Source organism: Pyrgilauda ruficollis, unplaced genomic scaffold, assembly GCF_017590135.1.
Source record: "Pyrgilauda ruficollis isolate IOZ18807 unplaced genomic scaffold, ASM1759013v1 scaffold2, whole genome shotgun sequence".
Taxonomy (NCBI): Eukaryota; Metazoa; Chordata; class Aves; order Passeriformes; family Passeridae; genus Pyrgilauda; species Pyrgilauda ruficollis.
In genome coordinates, this window is record NW_024519206.1 from 25,324,121 (window position 1) to 25,345,700 (window position 21,580).

The following is a 21,580-nucleotide window of genomic DNA, read 5'->3' on the forward strand; positions in this document are numbered from 1 at the left end:
TCTGTGTGGGCTGTTAAAGCAGGAATGGATGCAGCTACCAGGCAGATGTCAAATTCCAAGGAGAGCTTTTCCTTTTTCTCTAAACAGATCCAGTGTCAAGCCTCTAATAAATATTGCACTGCTCTCCCATCTGGGTCTAAAGTATGTAATACTTTCTCTGTTTTTTACTTTATGGTACTCTATTACAATTATTCAGCTGCAACAAAAACATTTTCTGTAGCCGCATAGACACTACATTTTTCATTCTTCCACATCTGAGCATTTCGTCTTCTTGAATGGATTTGATAATCACTCTGGTAAAGGCATGTATCACTTCATATTAAAGCCCGCTTCTCAAGCATGCAAGTTTTGCTTGATTCACTCCATAATACAGTTATGACAGTCCAAAACCATTTTCTCACTATGGTTTTCCTAAGGTTTGAACACTTTGCCCACTCAGTTAATCATTAATTTTTGTTTCACCAGAACATGAGCCTGAAGGAAGCCAGTGGAGCTATGGCAATTCTGCAGGCTCTGCTCTTCCTCTCACCTCACCTACTGACTCTGCACACATTTATTTCTACTCACTTAAGTCAGATCCTGAGGAAAATTATTTAAAGAAAAAACCTTCTCTGAAGAACAGGTACAGAACAGGCTTAGACACCAATCAAAAACACCAGTACAAAAGGCCCATAACAAAACACAAGAGATATTCATACACTTGGGATTTCCATTTAGAAAGCTTTTGTGGTCTAGAATCCCATAAACCATGAGCAAAGCAAGCATATTTGGAGACAGGTGCTAAGGGAGAACTATGATTCCAGATCTGACCCTGCAGTATCACAGTATCCTTCATTTGAATAGTAGAGTGACACCAATATGTTTCACAGACCTACAAAGACCATGACTTTAGCTATCCATGGGAATCCCTCAGAAGGATACATTTTATCAGAGAGGGGCTTCTGAAGAGGAAAGATGATCTTCTGCCAGCCCCTCATTGCACCTCCAAGACAACATAAAAGTTAGCAAAAAACTCAGCTCAAGTGACATATAACACCATCTTTTCTCATCACCCTGTAATATCCACCACAAAAATTCACTCTCAACTTAAGAGCACATCAACTGGCAGAGCATCATGAAGAGACAATTTTGGGTATCAGACTTGAGAGTCTGAAGTACCAGCAAGGTAGGAATCAAGTTGCCACCACCAGCTGAGAGTAGCAGGACAGGCACGGTCTCAGAGATAACCAGGCAGGAGCTGCTGGTGTGCCAAGAGCTGGGCATCAGTCACAGGAGAAAGGGAACCCAACATTGCTCAGGCAAGCAGCACCATAGTCTTGTGAAGGGGCACAAAACAGTTGCATCACTTCCTTAGTGTCAAAGGTGTGAAACATGGGACTGGTTTTGGGATATCTCAAAGGTGCTTCAAAAGGAAAAAGCAGCAGAACCAAGGAGTGTATATGATAGAGAAAGGGCTATTGTCTAAACCACAAAGAAGCAGAAAGAATTAAAACAAAAATGGTAATAAATCTCCTCCTATTCTCCCATAGCAATATCAGGAGTTGCACACGGGCTGCCTTTAGCAGGAATCTAACTTTGCTAGCAATCTTGACTCACTTGCCATCCTTAAATATTTTGGTGCACTTGCCTCAGGTAAGGCTTCCCCTAACCATAATTTGGTGATGGAGAGTTGGTGAAGGGGTATCTCTCTGCCATGTGCAGAGCTCTGTGGTCTCCTGTGCTCGAGAGTGGAAGCTTAGCATTTGGGAAGTAGCTTGTCATCTCATCAAGAATGTGCTTTCTGCCTCTGCCCATATTCAAAGCCTCTGCAAAAATAAATTAATGCTCACAAACATTCAGCTGGAACATATTAGCTTGTCTGTAAAGATCCCTGATGGTCCCTTACTCTAACCTCCCTCAGTTCTTGCATTCAACTGGATTAGGCTGTCTCCACAGAACATCCCAGGGCTAAAGGGCCAAGTGAAATGCTTGTTGCAATTATTCTTTTCTCCTGTCTATCTGGGGTCTCCGTGGAGCCAGACAGAGAACTGACAGCAGCCGCCAGTTGTGCCCTCTGCTTCTCTTGATAATGTTCTGGCAGAGAAGAATGAGAGCAGCCTGACAAAGCTGCAAAGGGGTGAATAAGCAGAGAAGAGGAAGGAGATGAGAAGATGAAGCTCAGATGAATGAGGAAAGCACGTAGGAAAGAAGATACAAAAGCAGATGAGGACACATCATGCAGGAAGAGCAGCATCTGGGAAGAGCAATTTTAGAGCAGGAGATGAAAAGAAAGACACACCGGCCTTCTGGAGCCTGGAGTCAACACCGAGGATGCCCTTTGCAGTCTAATAGCAAAAACAGAACTCTAACCTCTTATGAGTTACATCTTGAGCTTAGCTATTGCAAGAACCATGATCCCATTTTACTATTCTCAATACGTTGCAAATGTTACATGGGTGGGAAATTACAACCCAAATGTCATAGTAGCGGAAAGGAAAGGCTGCAAAATGAAATACTCTAATGTCACAAAGTGGCAGAATTGGTCGCTGATGTCTTTTAATCTAAGCTTGTACAACAAAACTGTCACCTGTGCTTGCTATTTGCGTTACATTTTTATTGAGAATAAAGTGACCAGTACGGATGCCTTGCCTTTTTATTGGCATCCATCCATTCAAAAGCATTAAATTACAGAAGATATCATCCTATCAGCAACACTACAAGTTAGATGCCAAGTGTGCATTCCATATTCTAGATCTATCTTTATAGTGTAATAAGACTCTGAAAAGCCAAGCTAGACAACGAAGGGAGATGGAAAAGGCAAAAGCACTGAATATCCTAAAAAGCCTATGGATGACAAAACTTCAAATGACGGTGCATATGTTTACATCTTATTTGAGGTCATTAATGCAGTTACACCATGGGAACATTTGGCCCATTATTCATAATATCCAGAAGATGAAGAAGAGTATCACACTTAATTGAAACCCTTGTCAAAATGAAAAATTAATTATTCCCTAAAGATTCTCTGTCAAACTGTCTCTTTCTATTTGCTGTACAAGGGTAATATCAGCAAAACAGCTCTGCAAGTCCATGCTACCAAGAAGCATATTATATTATGTAAAAGTAACAAAGACAGAAGCCAAGTCAGGAATTCTGCTATGAAAAACACTTTCCTCAGACAATGCCTACTCCAAAAATGAACCTGGTTTTAGCAGGGTACTGGATAAGCACCAGGCATTGCAGTTGGAGCACAGCTGCCTCAACTCGAAAGAAGAGTTTCTGAAAAGCAGAAAGAATCATGACAAAATTATAGGATGGTCCAACAGCCTGGACATTCTGCCACATAGGGAAAGCTGGGCTCTGCTTTGAGTAAAAGCAACAAAATTCTGTGCTGAAAGAAAGGACGAGGAGGTCATTGCCTGTTTTGGATTCCTACTGCCTCTGCGAACAGTCCAGAGACCCTCCAGGGCAACAGGAAACAAGGACAGGGACCTCCACATCTAAAAAACTACTGAGGAATGGTACAATAATTTCATGCCCATCCCTCTTAACCAGGAAAGCAACAGCATCCCAGGCAGGACTCAAACACCTCCAACTCTGTGACCCCTTTTCCAAAAGGGGCAAGGAAAACTAAACAGAGCACTCTGATAGAAGGTACAGATAACAGGACAGTTGCCATCTGCCCAGGCCCAATCAGAAACATTCATTCTGCTTCTAAGTCTTCCGTGAGCAAAGACCTACAGTTTCCATTTGCCCAGATATTTGCTTTCTCCCCTGCCAAGCACTAACCCTGAGACAGAAAGAGCCAAGTCCCAAGTGCCTGTTAAAGGCCCCAGTCTACCAAACCTAGAGAAGAGAAAGACCCCTGGCTTTTTTCACTTGCGCCACATTATCACAGAAAGGTGGATTAGAAGTTATCTCAGCTCTGCTTTCTTTCAGAGTTCCTTGGCAACACAGCCACCAAGATATAAATATGCACACACAAAAATTTGCAGCAGGCATATGTGCACGCACACACACAAGCCAATAGGCAAAAGCATTTCAAGGTGTGGGGCAGATACAGCCAGGAAGGCAAAGGACTTCATGAAATTCTGGAAAAAGGGAAATATATTAGCTTCTTCTTGAAATTTAGCGTTATTTAAGGGTTAACAAAAATCAAAACCCCTAACTTGACAGTTCTTCTACCTACCACCAGCAACTCTTCACACAGATTGCAAGCAGAAGTTTCAGGCCTCCATTGTATAAAATATAACTTAAATTAAGGAGACTTAATTTGACTGAAGTAAGTTTGACAAAGGCCCAACTTAACCTGAATATTCAATAGCACACTAACTAAAGGGCTGTAAGCAAGAGAGCTTCCCATCTCTGAGGGTAGCAGGCAAGTGACATTTCAAGGACCATTTATTACTTTTCTACCCTTTAGGTGGCCATTAGCATTTGCACCAAGTTTGGGTCAAGGACAATAACACGCTGTTGTTACCATTTCCATTTAGCTATGGTAACAGCACAGGAGGGTAACACACACCAGGCATGTACACAATATACCACAGTATCCTGAGCAAGCAGGAGCCCAGCAAACAAACACACTGCTGTCACTCATGGTGCTCATACCCAAAAGGGGCAAATGAACCCACCACACCCATTCCTTGTGCACAGCAAATGTCAGACACCTCGCTATCCAGCTCCACAGAATAACAAAAATTGTTCTCAGCAAAGGCAAAGACAAAGGCTGCTCATCATAAGCTTCGTATAGCCTTGATTTCTTCTGGGCCAGCACCTGTGCAGGGGAGGCCTTCCCCTTCTCTTTGGATGGGAGGTATCCTACAGGTGATGGCTGTTGATGCAAACACCTGCTGAAGATATTCCTTCTCCTGGGTCATGTGGAACACAGGTTTGGCATGGCATTTTGGTATATTCTTGCCCACAGTTGTCCTCAGACACAGAGGAATCTCTATTTGCTTCCTAATAAGCAGCACCAGGTTGGGAGAAGAAGCATTCATGTCAAGAAAATAATGATGGGATAGTCTTTGGGATCATTTAAGCTCTTCCCTTGTAATTGTTTATCAACTGTTTCTGTATCACTTTCTTTCTTTCTTTCTGTGTATGCAAACTGCTTATTGAATTATTGTGTTGTGCAATAAGATGAAGAAATATTTATTCTGAGATGTATGTATTAACTGTTCTTAAGCCCAGAGCACAGCTAATTGTGATCCAGGTTCTGGAAAACTTTCTGTGAGTCTGCTTCATCATTGTGAGCAGTATTTCTGAATTCCACATGGTTCCTGTAGTCTTCAAGGAACGACCAAATATAAGAGTTTGCAGTGGGACTATTGCAAGTGAAAGATGTTCTTCAGGAAACCTAGGTTCCATGAGGACAGAGATAAGGAAAATACCACTGATTTGGTCCGTTGACAAAGTTTTTAGAGAAGAAAGTTTAAAACAGAACCAAATTTATTGTGAAGCACAGGGATTCTTGGCCCATCTCTTGACAAAATTTACAAATCCCCAAATTGCTCTGCTTTATGATTTCTTTTCTCTTTCTAACTTTAGAAACCCCCATTAATTTCTGGGTTTTGAATGTAGTATTTGAATCCAGATATTTATATTGATTTTTAATTTGATAAAAAGAGAACAATTTAAAAAAAAATCAGTAGTTTTCACCTTGACAAATTCCTTTCCCTGTCCATGCAGCCAGAGATATATGTATTTACTACTGGATGGTTTTCAGGCAGACTTTTCGACCATCATCCATCTCTTCTGAGATATCTCCTGACTGCCTTTCCCAAATGCTATTACTTCCCTCTAACATTTTTTGGTCCTACTGGTCCCTGGGGTCTCAGTCAATATCTGGCTGGGTGAGCAGCCCTGCAGTCCCTTTTGGTTTCTTTTCGGGGAGCTGATATCCCACAGAGTTGATACTTCATCATGAAAGAAGATCAGACTCTTCCCCTAACATGATTCTTCATTAGTGAACTGCTGTATCATGGTCCTTCTATGTTTAATCTCCTCAATTAGTTCAAATAATGAATTTACTGCCAGGAAAGTTTACAAGAGAATATAATTTTAAATAAATACACAGTAAGTAACTAGTGACTAAGTGCACTCCAAACCTGCCTGTGCTCACCCTAGCAGGCTACAGCCAAAGGGCAGTGCAGAGGTGTCACTACAGCCACTGTCACTATTTCTGTGCTACACAAGGGAAAGGAGGGCTCCAAGCTTTTGGAAATTCCTGACTGTTATTTAGGGGTGCTCTGCAATAGTTCCAGATATCTTCTGGTATTAAGATCCAGGCATTAGTAAAGAGCTGTTAGTTAATTTCTAGGAAACCTACAGGTTAGATATTTAAATCTCATCTTCCTTTAAACTCTCATAAAAAGTAGAATGCATTTACATGATCATCTACAAAGGCAGAATGATTTGTATAAACTAGGTGCTACTGTTTTTTTCTTAAAACAGCAATTACTGACCAAGTGGTGCATTTTTTGTCTGTATTTTGTACACAAATCTTGGAGTTAAGCCATTCTCAGTAGCATGCTTTCCTTACAAATCTGGCTTTAAGTGACAATTAATTCTTTCAGGAAATATTCTTTGTTCAGTTAAACTGTTCATCTTCCAAAAGCTCTGAAATTACTTGGTATTTTGAAAGATGTTTGTTCCATGGTATTAATTAAAGACACTCTTGCCTTTCTGCAGGTCTTTGCTTTTGTCATTATTTTTAATCTAGAAAAGCACATAATTACATAAAATTCTCACATAATGTTTCAACAAAGAAACTAACATTTCCAGTTTAACATTTTCTTTGAACAATTAAAGGTTTTTCTCTTCGGGGAATCAGATTTAATACCCTCAGACTTCTTCTAAGGAAAAAAAAAAAGAACAACAAATAAAATGAAATGGGGAAAAAGTATTTTCATGCTTTTTTATTCTTCTCTCCTAGACTAATTGTGGAAATCCACAAGAAGGTAAGGGAAGGAAGATCATACCACAGTCTAAATTTTCTTCATTTTACTGTGGGGATGAAGAGAAAAACCAGCAAATGTTTTATATGGGAATTTTTCTAATGAAAACTCCTGTAAGCTCTACTATGTCTAGTTCAGGGTGGGGAGTCTGTATCTCATTATTACCATATTGAATGTTGAAAGTCTCCAGAAGTGACCCAGTGGATAGTTTTCTATGTGTGGCAAGACCTCCCTAATTATTGAAGTTCTAATGTCTTCACATTCTGTAGACCTGGACTCACTTATAGGTTTTTTTTCAATGAGAAGTCACTTTTTTCCTAAGGAATTTTCAGAAATACATTTTAAGTATCATGGTGCAACACAGAATATTGAGGCCTTGACCACATGAAACACTCCATGGGAGATGATGTAGGGTCCCTCAATATCTTGGTGGAACATCTGTGCTCTTCAGAATGGCTCTGCCCAGGTGTCCACTCGCAAGAGCAAGAATCAGGACACAGCTCTTATGTCCTGTGTTTAAAGTCTAGAAAGATGAGCTTGAATTCAGAGGCAAAGCAAAACTTATCTCAGTAATGCCATGGATTTTAAGGGTAGCTGTTATCCTGTGGATTTACTTGATTTTTATTGAAATTCTAATTCTGAAAACATTAGGAATCCTACTTGCTGTCTCCTAAGCACTCCTTCCAGGCTCAGAGGAAAGGTCAAGGTTATTATTCCTTATAATCCATCATGAGAAATTTTCAGATATCAGCAGTGGTGCTTTAGTAATTTTCCGTGACACCTTATGCCTGAAAATTGCATATTGTTTTCCAGGGAAGGATAGCAAATGAACCCTTTAGTCTGAGTTCCTGCTATCTAGGTCAGGATAGGTGCTTCTTCCTAAACAGAAACATACACATATATGTACATAAATAAGAGAGAGGGGGGAGAGACAATTTCTCAGCTGCTCTCTGAAGAAAGCTCTTTCGTGATGAAATTTTTACTGAAGAAAAGCTCCTAAATCAATTGTTCCCAGGCGAGAAGGGGAGGAGGGAAGACAAGGAGGGCCACATTTCCCCTGATCAGCAGTTTTCCACTGCCCTTTCCTCCTTCCTTCCGTCTCCATCAGCAGGTTGCAGATAGCATCTGGCGTCTGAAAAAAAGCTGACCCCATGGCAGGGCACCTCTGGGTGCTTGCATGGGCAGTGAAAGCTTTGGCTGGCAATGCCAAAACATGTAGTCCTTGTCCCTTTCCACCACATTGCCTTCCAGCAGAGTGAGAGCAGGGCTCCCATATCAGTTTAGCATACCAGAGACTTAGAGGGGCTTACCAGGCTGCTCTGTTTAGGGGATAAAAGATGGGAGCTTGGCAGGAATAAACATGTCACTTGGGGAGCCTGCTCCGTGGGGCCTGATTTCCCTCTCGTGTCAGCTCCCTGCTGGCGCAGCTCCCCAGCACTAATCCTGATTTATGCTGAATTTCAGAGGCGAAGGACCAGCCCCTTTATAGCTCCCAGGCGTTGCCTGAGTGCCCACTGGCACTCAGGAGGAGGGAAAATATGTCCTCCTTGTGCTGGCAGAAAAAAAATATGTAACTTAAGCAATTTTCTAGCTTCTTGGGCGGCAGCACATTGCTTTGCACATGTTTGTGAGGCATTGTTTAGCACTGTTTAACAGTGCTCACCAGGATTGGGAACCAGGGGGGTAAACTCTGCTCCTCTGCTGTTTCCCATGAAGCTGGGTTAGAAAAATCAGCTGTGATTTCAAAGCTAGAAGTATCTACAGGGTGCACTCTTCAGTGAGTGGACACCTGACACTTTCTGTCAGCGGGGCAGCTCATTGTGACTGCAGCATCCCTGAGAGATGCACGTCTTGTGAGTGAGTGGAGGACTGCTTACAGGCCTTCCTGATGGCAGTACTGGGAGAAACAGTCATCTGTTTATGGTGGCTCTGAGACATCAGAATGTTGAGCTGGCCCTTAGCAGTTAGTTTGCTTTCAAATCCCTAGCTTTTCATTTTAAAAAGGAAGGTTGGCACCACTGTTTCCATGTTGTTTCTCACACATCTCTTGGCTTTTTGGTCTTTCTTAAAGGGTAAAAGTGGGGAAAGAATCCGCAAGACTTTAAAATGGCTTTACAAAGATAGCTGCTCAACAAGGCAATGTGCAACAGGCTGGGACAGCTGAGCACACATGAACACTTCGTCCCACCATCTCCATCACACAATGCACAGATCAGATCTCCCCCAGACCTCAGTGGGAAGTCCATCAAGGGCAAAGCCCTCCTGAAGTTTATTTTGGAGGTAAGTTATCACTCTTCCCCACCCCTTCTCTCTTCTCAGTCATGGCTGATTCAGCTCAGCAGGATTCAGCTTGAGCCCATGCTGCCCAAGAAACTGCAGGGTCCCTTGCAGATGTTTGGTAACACATCAGCGGCACGGCCCAACACAATGTAATGAAATTCCCCCCCAATCTCCCCCAGACATTACCTAATTGATAAAGTGGCCGTCCCACGCCACAGCAGCTCCCTCCCCAGCTCATGCGACACAGCCGGGCTCTGTTCCCTTTCGCCATGACCTCATGCCGGCACTCGCCGCCCATGCATCATGCTGCCTGCAAGCTTCCTCTTCCACACCAGATAAACACGGCTGAGACAAACTCCCTCAGCAATACAAGAAGAAAAACAAAATTAAAATAACTCCTAACCTTTCTGAAGCTCCTGCCTCGGGCCCTCATTCCTGGTGAGATCTGTTAGCTATGGGATCCCCTGTGGAGCCTATCTCAGTGGCCTCTAGCCTACTGCTCTTTGCTGGCAAAATCCAGAGAGGGAAAATACTAAGAAATGCAGAGGTTTCTGCTATAAATTCCAGACATGAATACCAAAGTTACTCTCACTTGTACAAGTGCACATGAATAGGTGGAATTTCCATGGGGTTAGGCTCATTGGCAAAAATCAGGCATAATTGAGTTGGCAGAGCTGTAGTTATGTTTGCACTGAGTTTTGTTTACTCAGTAGCACACCTAATGCAGAACTGGAAAACTAAGCTGTGCATAGGGGAAAATCTATGCAAGCAGGTTTAGCAGTAAAGAGCCATTGTCTTATTTTTTGTTAGTGGCTTCTAATTTGAGATTGCCTCTCAACATTGCCCCCTCAGTACAGTCTACGATGTCTTTTTGTCATGTGATCTCCCCTGTGATCTGAAAGCTGAATTTAGTTAACCTTCACTACCTAGTCTATGGATCTGTCATGGAAAAGACAGCTGTTAATTCCCTACCATCCTTATCATGCTTAATTATGGTGGGTCTTAGCAAAGTTTTCTCACTAATGGAATTACTGAAACTTGCAATCATACATGGACCAAAATTATATATAAAACCCTGTGGAATTTAGCAAATAAGATCAGGAAAAGAAAGGATCCAAATATCTGAAACATTTTCTGAATTATGTATTTTGCAAAAATTATTTTAAATTGTTTCAATTCAAAATACAATTTTGTTTCAAAGTCTCTCTTTCAATTATAAAAGAATGCCCCCCAAAATCATGTAAAGGTCACTCAAAGAACCTGTATCTGTGCATGTGTGCACATGCCCACACACACATAAAAGCAGAGAGAGACACAGAGAAAATTAGAACCTACAAAGAACATTTTCTCCCATTAATTTAAGATAAAGGTAATCCTGAATTTTTTTCCATTCTGGTTTCTCAGTTCAGATATCAAACAAAAGATACAGAAATCAACTACTAACTCCTAATGCTTGCATACAATATCCTTTATTCCTCCCATAGTGAAAACCCCACAAAGGGCATCTAGGCTCTAAAGTATAAATCAGTATTTATGAATGACAGGAAATAGTAAATTTTTGAGCCTAAAAAAAAAAAAAAAAAAAAAAAAAGGATAGTACCAGAGGATTTCTTCTGTTAATACAGATTTTGTAATTAATGTCCATGCATTAACTACAGGCACTAATTGTCACACACTTAATACAGGACACTGTGGGCTTTTGTGGGATGTTTGGAGCAGGGGTTGTTCTTTTGCCATAACATTCCTCATCCTGCCATTTTTCTGGCTGCAGGAAATGAAGGGCTGTGAAGACCCCAAATATGAATATGCCATCAGGAAGAGCACTGGATCTGCTTGCATCCTAAATCCCTTGACATTATTCTCTCCCACTGAAAGAACTCAGATAGAGTTCAGATAAAGATCAGATAGCTACAAACAAGATTTTATTTTCCTCCTCTCTCTCTCTTATGGAGAACATGTCCATAACTCCACCAAGAATAAACAACCCTACAGCTAATCTTCCCACTCCTTGGGACAGTTTGTTGAAATTAGTGAAAGGATGTAGACGTTGCACAGACTGCTCGATAAGAGTTATAAGCACTGTTTTGTTATTACTAAAGAGAGGGAGCATAACTTTTCTGTCTCCAATGACTTTAAAACACAACATTCTCCCTCACGTCTATCTCCCAACCTACTCTATTTACATTAAATATAAGTAAGCATGGGGATGTGCATATGGAAGGAAAATAAATGGCTTCCAAGGGGTGGGTGTTTTGCTTATTGTATACATTTTTTGAGGATGTGGCAATATAAACCACGAAGTCAAACATGAGAGCAACTCAGAAAGCACCACTAGAACTCAGAAAAACCTCAAAAAACCAGCAAAGCTTATAGTGATGGTTATTTTCCTTGAAATACCAAAATGGATACCAGTAAGGAAATACAAGTATCCATTAGCAACATGCATCTAGTATTAGATGTAACAGATGGGATGGGTAATTTTTCCTTGATTCTTCTCAGGTCCATCTGATGCTAAAATCAGCCTACTAACTTATTTGGTAGTTCAACTCAAATATTAGCTAAAAGGTAGCACCAGCAGCAGAGTACCACCAGCACTGCTTTAGGACTGAGATATCAGTGTCTGTTGGGGCAGGTTCCATTGCACCCCATTGCACCCCACTGCCGAGGGCACTACTTGGTGCCGATGGTGGGTGAGCACTGGCACTATCCATTTTCTGCAGCTGCCTAGGGAGTGAGATACGTGACATGTATTTAGACTGCAGCTGCTCTGAGGCAGACCAAGAGACTGTCTCTACATTTCGTATCAACCCAAGCGCTGCAGGATCCCTGACTGAGGCTCCTTGGAGCTGCGGCAACAGATAACGGGCTGTCGTCATCTCTGTCGGCTAGAATAGATGTAAGTGGAAAAATCCTTCAGCTAATGTTGATCTGGCACTTGCTGAATGTGCAGGGAAGGTAGAAAGATGGAGAACAGTGACTAATAATGGGAGGAGATAAAAGCAGGATTTTCCATATCTGATTTCACAGACTCTTGATAGCTTTTTTTCTTTCCCATTGGCCTGTGATTTTGCTACATTTATTTGTGCTCTGAAGAGGCAATTTCTCTGATGCCATTTGTTCTTTGACCAAACTGCACCTAAAAAGGAACTTCATGCTGCTGTTAAAATGATTGTTTCATTAAGCACCCAATTCATTAAAATAGCTTTATTAACTGTGTTATGCATTGGAAATAACTTTGGGCATAGCTGATTCCAGTTTAGTTTTAGGCTATAATTCAACACCAACTCTAACTCCAGTAAAGCTGAACTCACAAATATCAATCTGTAACATAAAAGTGAAAATGACATAATGATGTTTAAGAGAAGTGTATCTGAATGGCAAAATATTTGGAGTGAAAATCAAGCAGTAACATATCTGCCTTCAAAATCCAAAATTTATAATTAATGGAGTGTGTGCAAATCTGTAGTGGCTGTTATTCTTTGAGACGTATAAAATTACTGAGAAATACATATCATTCTGTCCAGCAGAGCAGTTGCAAAAATATTGCAGTGCAGTCTTTATAACCACACACTTCTGTGTGGTTTTTGCTGGTATGGCAGTGTGAGAATTGGACAGCAGACACTGTGTACCTCACTGCACACCTTGATGCAGCACAAACCACTAACACAGTATTTCTTACTGTGCCACACAGCAAATTATTGTTTTGTTGTTATTATTTGCTTGGTTTTGAAAGATATGCAGGAAAATCATATAGTCCAAATCATATGGGGTTTGATTTTATATGTTAAAAATTATGACTAGGTAATGAATATTAACTTTGAACATTCTGAAAAGCAATGCAGCTTACCTAGCAATGAAGTGCATGAATCCTGCCACAGTTGCTGAGATTTCACTTAATGGGCAGCTTGTCTATTTTCTTTATTCCTTTGATATATTCTAAACTATTTCTTTAGTACAGGCAGGACAGTTTGGGCTAAGCCCTGTACACTGTTGAGAGAGCATGACTAGCCTTCTGCATGTACTGGTTCCATAGAAATACGTGCAGGTGTGTGCATGTATACCTCTATTTGTCTACACACACGCTGTGTGCATATGCACACAGACTCCCATACATCATCTAATTTAATTTGCACTATTAGAAACATTTACGAAAGCCAAGGAAGGATGTGATGTGCTATTTCCTTCTGTGCAAAATAAGCTGCAAAGACTGACTTTTTAAATTCTGCTGTAGTGCTAGATATTTGCAAGTGTTTTCCCTCCACAGAACTGTACAACTGACAATATACCTTCAGCATAACACGCTTGCTAACCCTGTCACTTTTGTATGTCATGTGGTCATGTGTTTGTAATCAGAGGTCCATGGACCTGGCAAGAAAATCACTCCCTTTCCAGCTGTTCTGTCCTTTTACCAGCATTACATTTGGAGAGCAAACTGTAAATAATAAGGAGTTGATGAAGCTTCCACAGCTAGCAAATTTCCTACTTCAAAAGCTTTTTTGCTTCTGAAGTTAATGGTTGACTTCCCTCTGGGTTCACTTTTCATGTTTTTACTATATGCCATTCTAGACCATTAATAACTATCGGTGTTTGCGGCTATTGTACAAGGACCCAGAAACATATGACCATTCTTTATGGTTCAGAGTTGCAGACCACAAGTGTGTGCATAGTAAAGGGCTAAATAAGTGCTTCACAGCAAAGCTTTTTATGTCACAAAACACTCTCATGTTTAAAATGTACAATGAACCTTATTTTTCAAGAATTGCTGGAGATTTCTGGATGTTCCTGAACTTTTGAGACAAATATATCCAGAATCTGTGGTAATAGAGCTCTTTCAAAATCAGAATCACTCAGGTCTGCCCCTTCAGCTGAAGCAAGGTCACCTTGAGCAAGCTGTCTAGGATTCTATCTGGGTGGGTTTTTAATGTCTCCAAGGATGGAGACTCTACCATCTTCCTGGTCAATTCATGCCAGTGCTTGGTCACCCTCACTGTGAAAAAGTGTTTCCTGATGCTTAGACAAAGCATCCTGTGTTTCAATGGATGCCCATTGCCTCTGGTCCTGTCACTGGGTATCACTGGAAAGAGCCTGCCTCTGTCTTCTTCGTTCCTCCATGCCAGGTATTTATGAGTCAACCCTCAAGCTGATCCATCACTGAGGAGAATGTAGAGAGAGGTACCACAGGGAGAGTTGACCTTCTCCACACTGAGCACAGTGGAAAAGATCCTACTACGGATACCAGAATTTTATCAAAAGTAACTCCATTCTGGAAACCAGACTCTTATGATGGTTTGATCTTCAGTGTAGAGCAGCAAAAGAACAAATACAGATAAAAATCTCACTCTGCAATGTACTTAAAGTGAACATAGCCTTTAAAACTGAGACCACCTGAGAACCAAGATGAGGGTTGTCACTGCAGGCACAAAATTGGAGGAACTCCATCTCTGCCCTGAAATCTTACTACCATATCATCAAGCTAGTTCAGCATTTGCCCTGACATCCCACAAATGTTTGCTTCTTTTTCTGTGATAAACAAATAATCTTCTTCTCCCTTGGTTTCTGTTCTTTCTGATATTAACAGCACATCCAAGTGTATCACACATCCAGGTGAACATATTCACATCTTGGTGATTCAGCCCAGATCTGAGTATGAATCCTGTCTCAGCAGTTCTTCTAGAACATCTGTTGAAACTGTTTATCAAGACGATTATCTTGATTGTGTTTTTTCCCCCACACCCATCTATGTTTACACAAAAAATTTCAGCAGTTAATATAGAAAACCTACATATTTACAACTCTAAATCAAATTGGGACAAATGGCATAACAAATGCTTTCCAGTTTGCTGTTTTCTTATTAATTTGTAATTCTGCCCACAGAAACCTCTCCACAAAGATGTAGTGTCATTCCTTTGGTTATATTATGCATGTATACATGCTAGTGAAAATAACTTTGACAACTATTTTTTTGTTGCATTGCTCAAGATAAAGTAGGACCAGAAAGAAAGAGGTAATCAAGCCCTAATCATCAACATTTAAAGACAGTCGTCTTCAAAACTCAGGAGACAGAGTGGCCCAACTCAATTGCCCCTGTATAGGCAATTAACTGACATGTCCCATGACACCTGGGAACACTGGCACAAGGCTGGCAGATATTACATGAAAGTACAGGAGACCCAGGCCAAGCAAGCAGCAAATGAAACCCAGATGTGGTGCCCTGGGAACATATCAAAGAACACATACACACCTACAGGTGAACAAATGAGTCAGGGCTGGCCATCCCCCAACCACCTAGAGCCAGGCAATGGGGGCAAGAACTTTATCCCCTCTGGTCTAAGAGGGGTCTTACAGAAAGTGCTCATAGATACTCATCAAGTTACTTGAGCACATTTAAAGGATTTAAATTCAAACCGCCACATTGTGGGTCGATGTAGGAGATTGTGTTTCAGTAGTTTCTACAGTTGCTTTCCACTCCACATGAAAGAGTTATAGTGCATATGAGAGAGGTACAAAATAAAACTATCCCACATGTAGGTGAGTGCCCAAAAAATCCAGGTGCTTTGTACACAGTGGAACAGGGACCCAGCCAGAGAAAACTTTCCCTAAGCACATCCTAGCCCTGCAGCTGGGGCAACTGCTCTGCATGCCTGCATCCCTTCTGGTGACAGTGACCATTCTAATAACCACTCTGAGATAAAAAATACCATTGACATGGGATTTCATTTTCTTCTTACTGAAAAAGAAAAGGAAAAGGAAAACAAAAAGAGACTATTTTCTTCAAAAATAAGTTTGAAGCATTTTTAAGAGAGAAAAATTAAAATTCTTCCTCATGAAACTTAAGTTGTTCTCAGCTTTGTACTCAATAGTCAAAAACCATTACCCAAAACAAAACAAAGAAAATTGTTCCCAGATCCCATTTAAATGTAGATTAAATTAAATTAAATCAACCTCTGATTTAACCAAATCAGATGAATCCATCTAAAAACGAAAATGAAACAAAGAAAGCAAAAATTTGACCACAATTACTGGCAATTATTGGTGGTAAATATGGCTTCCAAAGATGTTTGGGAATCAGATATCTACAAAGTTTTGTATTCAAATCTGTGGCAAAGCAACAAGCTCTGACCTTGATAAGACTCACTTAGGATCCTATCTGTTCAAGACAGTCTTTTAAATACAAAGGTCAGAAAGAACAGAAACAGAAAGTGGAAGAAACAATTCTACATATTTTATTGAGTAGGTCACCTTCCAAAAGTTGGCAGTTCATCCCTGCACACTGGCAAAGAAATTTACACAAAAATATGCAAGTAGCAGGTTTCATGTTGAATTTTGTTGAGAAAAGCATACATAACAATAGACGACAGGATCTGCTAGTACACAGTCCTGTCAGCAGACATTGCCAGCTCAGAGAAGGTACTTGTCACAGTGACAGAGCACACATTTGTGCATTACAAGCTGTTGTGTTGCACTAACAAGCATCTGTGAGTGTGCCTGTTTTACATACAACATGAAATTTGTACTTCAAGACACTCTGGCAGACTAAAGCAGATATTCCAGTAAAAGTACATTTATCCAAATAATATTTTTGAGTATCCTGACACACCTTTGCCTAAGAGCATTTATGCAGCAATCATGACTGAGTTTATATAGCAGTTATTCTGACAAGCATGTCAGGCATTCTGCACATAGGTGACCAAAAATATTGATGCATTAAAGCAGATTTCCTGCCTAGATGCCATTGGATGTGACAAGACCAAAATAAAACCATGGGCCTCTTGTAAACTTTAATCACCATATTAACACCCAGGAGAAAAGCTCTGGGTGATCCCAATCTTGTTTAAGAGTGTTCAGCTGTAGATACAGGATGTTCTGCCCCTGCTGATTGCTCATTATCCAAAATTAGCTCTCAGAGCAGTCTTTGCCATAGCGTCTGGCAAAGTGGAAACTGGACCTGTTTTCAAGAGCTTTTGACATTCTCAGGACCTCCACTCTTCCAGGAATGCATGCCTTCACTGAGCAGCACATTACACAACTTTCTGCAGAGAGAAGTCAAGAGAGTTGTTACTCAACGTCGAAACAAATCCCTGGAAGAGTGGGGCAATGTTGATTTTGCTGCTTTCTTGATATACTCACTAGATTATCTGGGGTTTAGTTGCAGCTTAATGGCTTACAACAGGTTCAGGTTCTGTACTAGGACCAATTGGTCTTGGACACAATAGTTCCAGTCCTAGAGGCTTTTTGAAAGCAAAATCTTGGTGATATTCTTCCAGTATTCAGAAAAAAAAAATGAAACACTTGTGCTTTCCTCAAAATAGATACCTGATGTAAAAACCTGCTCTGTTGCTGAAAACCTTCGATTATGAAGCTACCCACAAAATGTAAGTACACATGCCTACAAAAACAACAGCTCTTCAGTCAAGGTAGAGAAGAAAACATATGTCTTTTATAAATATAAAACCTCTTTAGTGCATCTCCTATAAATTATTTTAGCTGGTAATTCAAATTCCTGTTAAGGTCAGGCTTACAGTTATTAAGCCCTGAAAGCCTATAAAAACAAATTACATTTTGAGACTCCTTTCAAACCTTTCTTTAAACAAAGGGAGGTTACAGTAGCTGCTGACTTGACTCTAGTAAGATGATGTGCTGGTGTAGTTTATTGGCTGTAACCCTTTTCAATAATTTTTGTGGTAACTTTCAGCTGATAAGCTGCTGGCAGGTTTTTTTTCTTACAGGAAAATGATTTTTTTTTCCCCACCACCTGAGATACATCACAAATTTTCTCATCAGAAGAGGTTTGACTATTTTGTGTCAATTCTTGTTTTGCTATTGTAAAAACATTTACATTTGTGTGCTTTTCATTTATTGCTGTATCATAGTAAAGCATTTGATTTACATATGTTATATATACACAGTGCATACTACATTTAAAAAAAAGCAACCTGAACCAAAAGTGAACATAAAAGAACAGCAAATAGGTTTATAGATTAATAATGTTAAACCCAACACTTCTCACCTTTTTAAGATGAAGGTCTGGTTTCCTCTGTGAAATATTTAAATTCTTTCACAAAATTTTTTTTTGCAATTTCTCATGAAACTTTCCTGTAGAATGTTGTGCTTCCATTGGCTTTGTGATAGGACTGGGAATATGCTCACTTTGAGTACTTAAAAAAAATTACATCCTGTCATTTCATTTTTAAATTATTTCTGCTTCTTGTCACCCCATATCATTAATTTATTTTTTTTAACTGTGTGGTAACTATAACTTGGTATTGCTGCATTTTTCCATATGAAAATTTCTTCTAATGCAGCCATTATGTAAATAAATATGTCTACAGTATACTTTGCTATGTTACAAAAGGAAGCTTTAAAACATATGCTTCTTATAACTCTTATAAAAATTAATGAAACACTTATTCTTATACAGTGGGTTTAGCTTAACTTTGAAAAACTATGTGAAAACACTTAACTAAAATAAATGAGATTGCTGTTAATGTAAAATATCCATTTGAAATACTTTGGTATTTAAATTTAGCTCATTCAGCCTCTGGTGTATGAGTTTGGAGGTAAGCCAGCTTCTCTTAAAAATAACAGTCCTATGCAAATCCAGAACGGACCGTTTTGAGCTAAAGCTGTTCTTTTTTTGCATCAACTGTCCTTTTGTGTGAGTGAAAGGAAAAAACTTCTTAAACATTAAAATCATGGTGTGGGAATGCCAACAAAAAGAAAAAAAAACTGCTTTTCCAGTTGATTCTGTCTGGCATTTCTCAAATCCTGATAATTTCTCCAATGGAAGATGTAGTCTCCACTAAAATAGCTGTAATTAAGAACAGTGATTCCGTACTGGTGCTGGTCCCAGCCTGTGGTCATGGCACGGATGGATGGCAGCAAGGAGCGCGAGGCAGAGCCACCGCGGCTGCGCCCACATGACCACACCCATCACTCACGAGCTACATGCACATAGGGCTGCTCAGCCAAAACACAGAGGAGGTGATGAGTCCCAGTGGCACCAAGAGGTGCTTGGTTTGGGGTCTCCCAGGCCCTGTTGGGCAGGTCAAACAGGCAGGGGAGGGGAGTTTGGCTTGGGGACCAGGCATCAATCCTGCTCACAGTGGGTCTCCCTGGGCAAAATGGGAAAACTGATGTGGGTGTCATGGTCACATCATAAGGTGTCTTGAGAAATACTAGTGCCATTCCACATTTTGGACTGGACCTGAAGATCTGCAACAGCACTGCATTGGACTTGTCTCTCAAGACAAGTTGAAAATACTATGGCAGCAGTGCAGGTGATGGAGAAGCCATAGTCGTTCATTTTGGGCAAAACCAGAGGGAGAAAGGTGGGAGAAAGATGCCTGGCTCTCTAGTGCCAGCACTAGACAGAAGAAAACCCTCTCAAGTTTATGAGTGAGAAGCACTCTCCACAGAGAGTCTTTGAGGCCCTATCTTTGTGGTGACTTGTCCAGCAATCCCGCTCCACTGAGTCTGCTCTCCACCAGAGTGGGCATTGCTCAAAAGAAAGGATACCTAACAAAGGTCATATCTGTGGGTGAAGCACCCTGTATAGCATCTGTCAGAAAAACTCACTTCAGTAATGCATTTTTCTCCACTTGTGCAAAAAAGTTGGAATAAGCAACGCATTTGTTGTCTGGGAACTGCTGGAGGAGCAAGTACATAGGGAAGAATTCAGGACAAGGCACATGGAAAAGAAGCAGAGCAACACAGTTCAACTTTCCCCACGGAAGGCAGCTCTCTGATTTTTGACTCTCCAATAAGACAGGAAGTGATGAAGCCTGATCAAAGGGCGGTTTGAACCATGCTTCCACTCGGAGCAGCCCACAGCTGCCGGCCTTTTCCAGGATCAGATCAATATTTGGCACAGGCCACTAGTGTTTGCTTTCAACTTGAGTCATTAAGAAAGACCAACGTTTTTCAGGTCATATGGACAACTTGTCCCAGAAGGAAAAGTGAAAAACATGAGTATTTGCCAAATTGAGGGATATAAAAATGATATAATATTGCAGTTGTTTTACAAGAAGCAACTTTTCCAAACATTACACAATCTTATTAGGAACAGCATTAACCCACTTAGAAACAGCCCTCTACATAAACATTCAGGCAGATTTATTTTTGACCAGCCTGTTACTATTTAGGATACTTCCCAAATCAATCAAACCCTCCTATAATGGAAATATTTCATAGCAAAAATTGTCATAACTTGTAAAAGGGGAAATCCATTTCACTGCTGGATATACCACATCAATAAAAAAAAATCACACATTTGACAAGAAGATAGATTTTTTTTTTTTAAGTGGCTGGGATTATAGGGGGAGGAGTGGCAGAGGTTAATGTTATAAGATTAGAACCACTGTTTGCAACTCACCTTTTGAATGATGTATTATGGTATCCAATGAAGCAAATCTACTGTGGCTTTCATCAGTTTCTCTTTTAGTGCAAACAGCAGCAGGAATGAAACTGAATTTTTGTGTAGAAAACCATCAAGAAATGAAAAAACCATTAGAGTTCACACATTTTTCCCCTGCTATTTTTGTTGGCATTTTTCCTCCAGAGGGCCAGAAATACCCAAGGATCAGGTTGTGCCTTGGGGATGGGACAGCTTCTTCCTGCCTTTGCATCAGACACAGAGGGATAGGGATAACTTGTGTTCTGAAAACCAGTTTGTTAGAAGTGGCTGTGGAGACAGGTTACATCTTCCCTTGTGGCAGCGTGGCTCTGGAAGCATAGATGTTGGAAGGTTGGAGGAATCTGACTGGTAGAGGCATGTTGAAACCCAGGTCCAGCTCTTAGACAACAAGAAGCTGAACAAACCCAAGTCAGCAGTTCAAAAAAGACCTGAGATATCTCAGAGCATCAAACAAGTGCTGTGCAGGCACAGCTGCTGCAGAAATTAGGTACAGACTGATCTGGGAAGGGCAGCCACTGTAATTCACCCTGACTTGTTGCAAACACTGTCAGAAGAGGCAAAATGTGCTTCAGGATAAATAATATAGTGTCTTGATTTAGCCCTTCTTTCAGCAAAACAATGCAGATATTCCTTCTGGAAGGTCTGAAGCTGCTGTCAAAGTGCACAGCTCATCTGCCTGGGATTTGCCTAGCTTTTCCCAACTCCTTTCATGGTAAAGCTAAAGGGAAATGGCTGCATATATATGGTTACCTCTGGTGGTGGGGCTTGCCTGGCCTGTTGCTCATCATCCTGGGGTTCTTCAGAAGGACCAGGATGGCAGACATGTGCCAGGCCAGCTGGGCAAGGATAACACCCTCTGCAGGCAGTAGTGGTGGGAAGCAGGCAGAGGTTCACATGAGAGGGGATCAGGACAAGCAAACAAGTCCCAGTTCCTCCAGCATCCCACAAA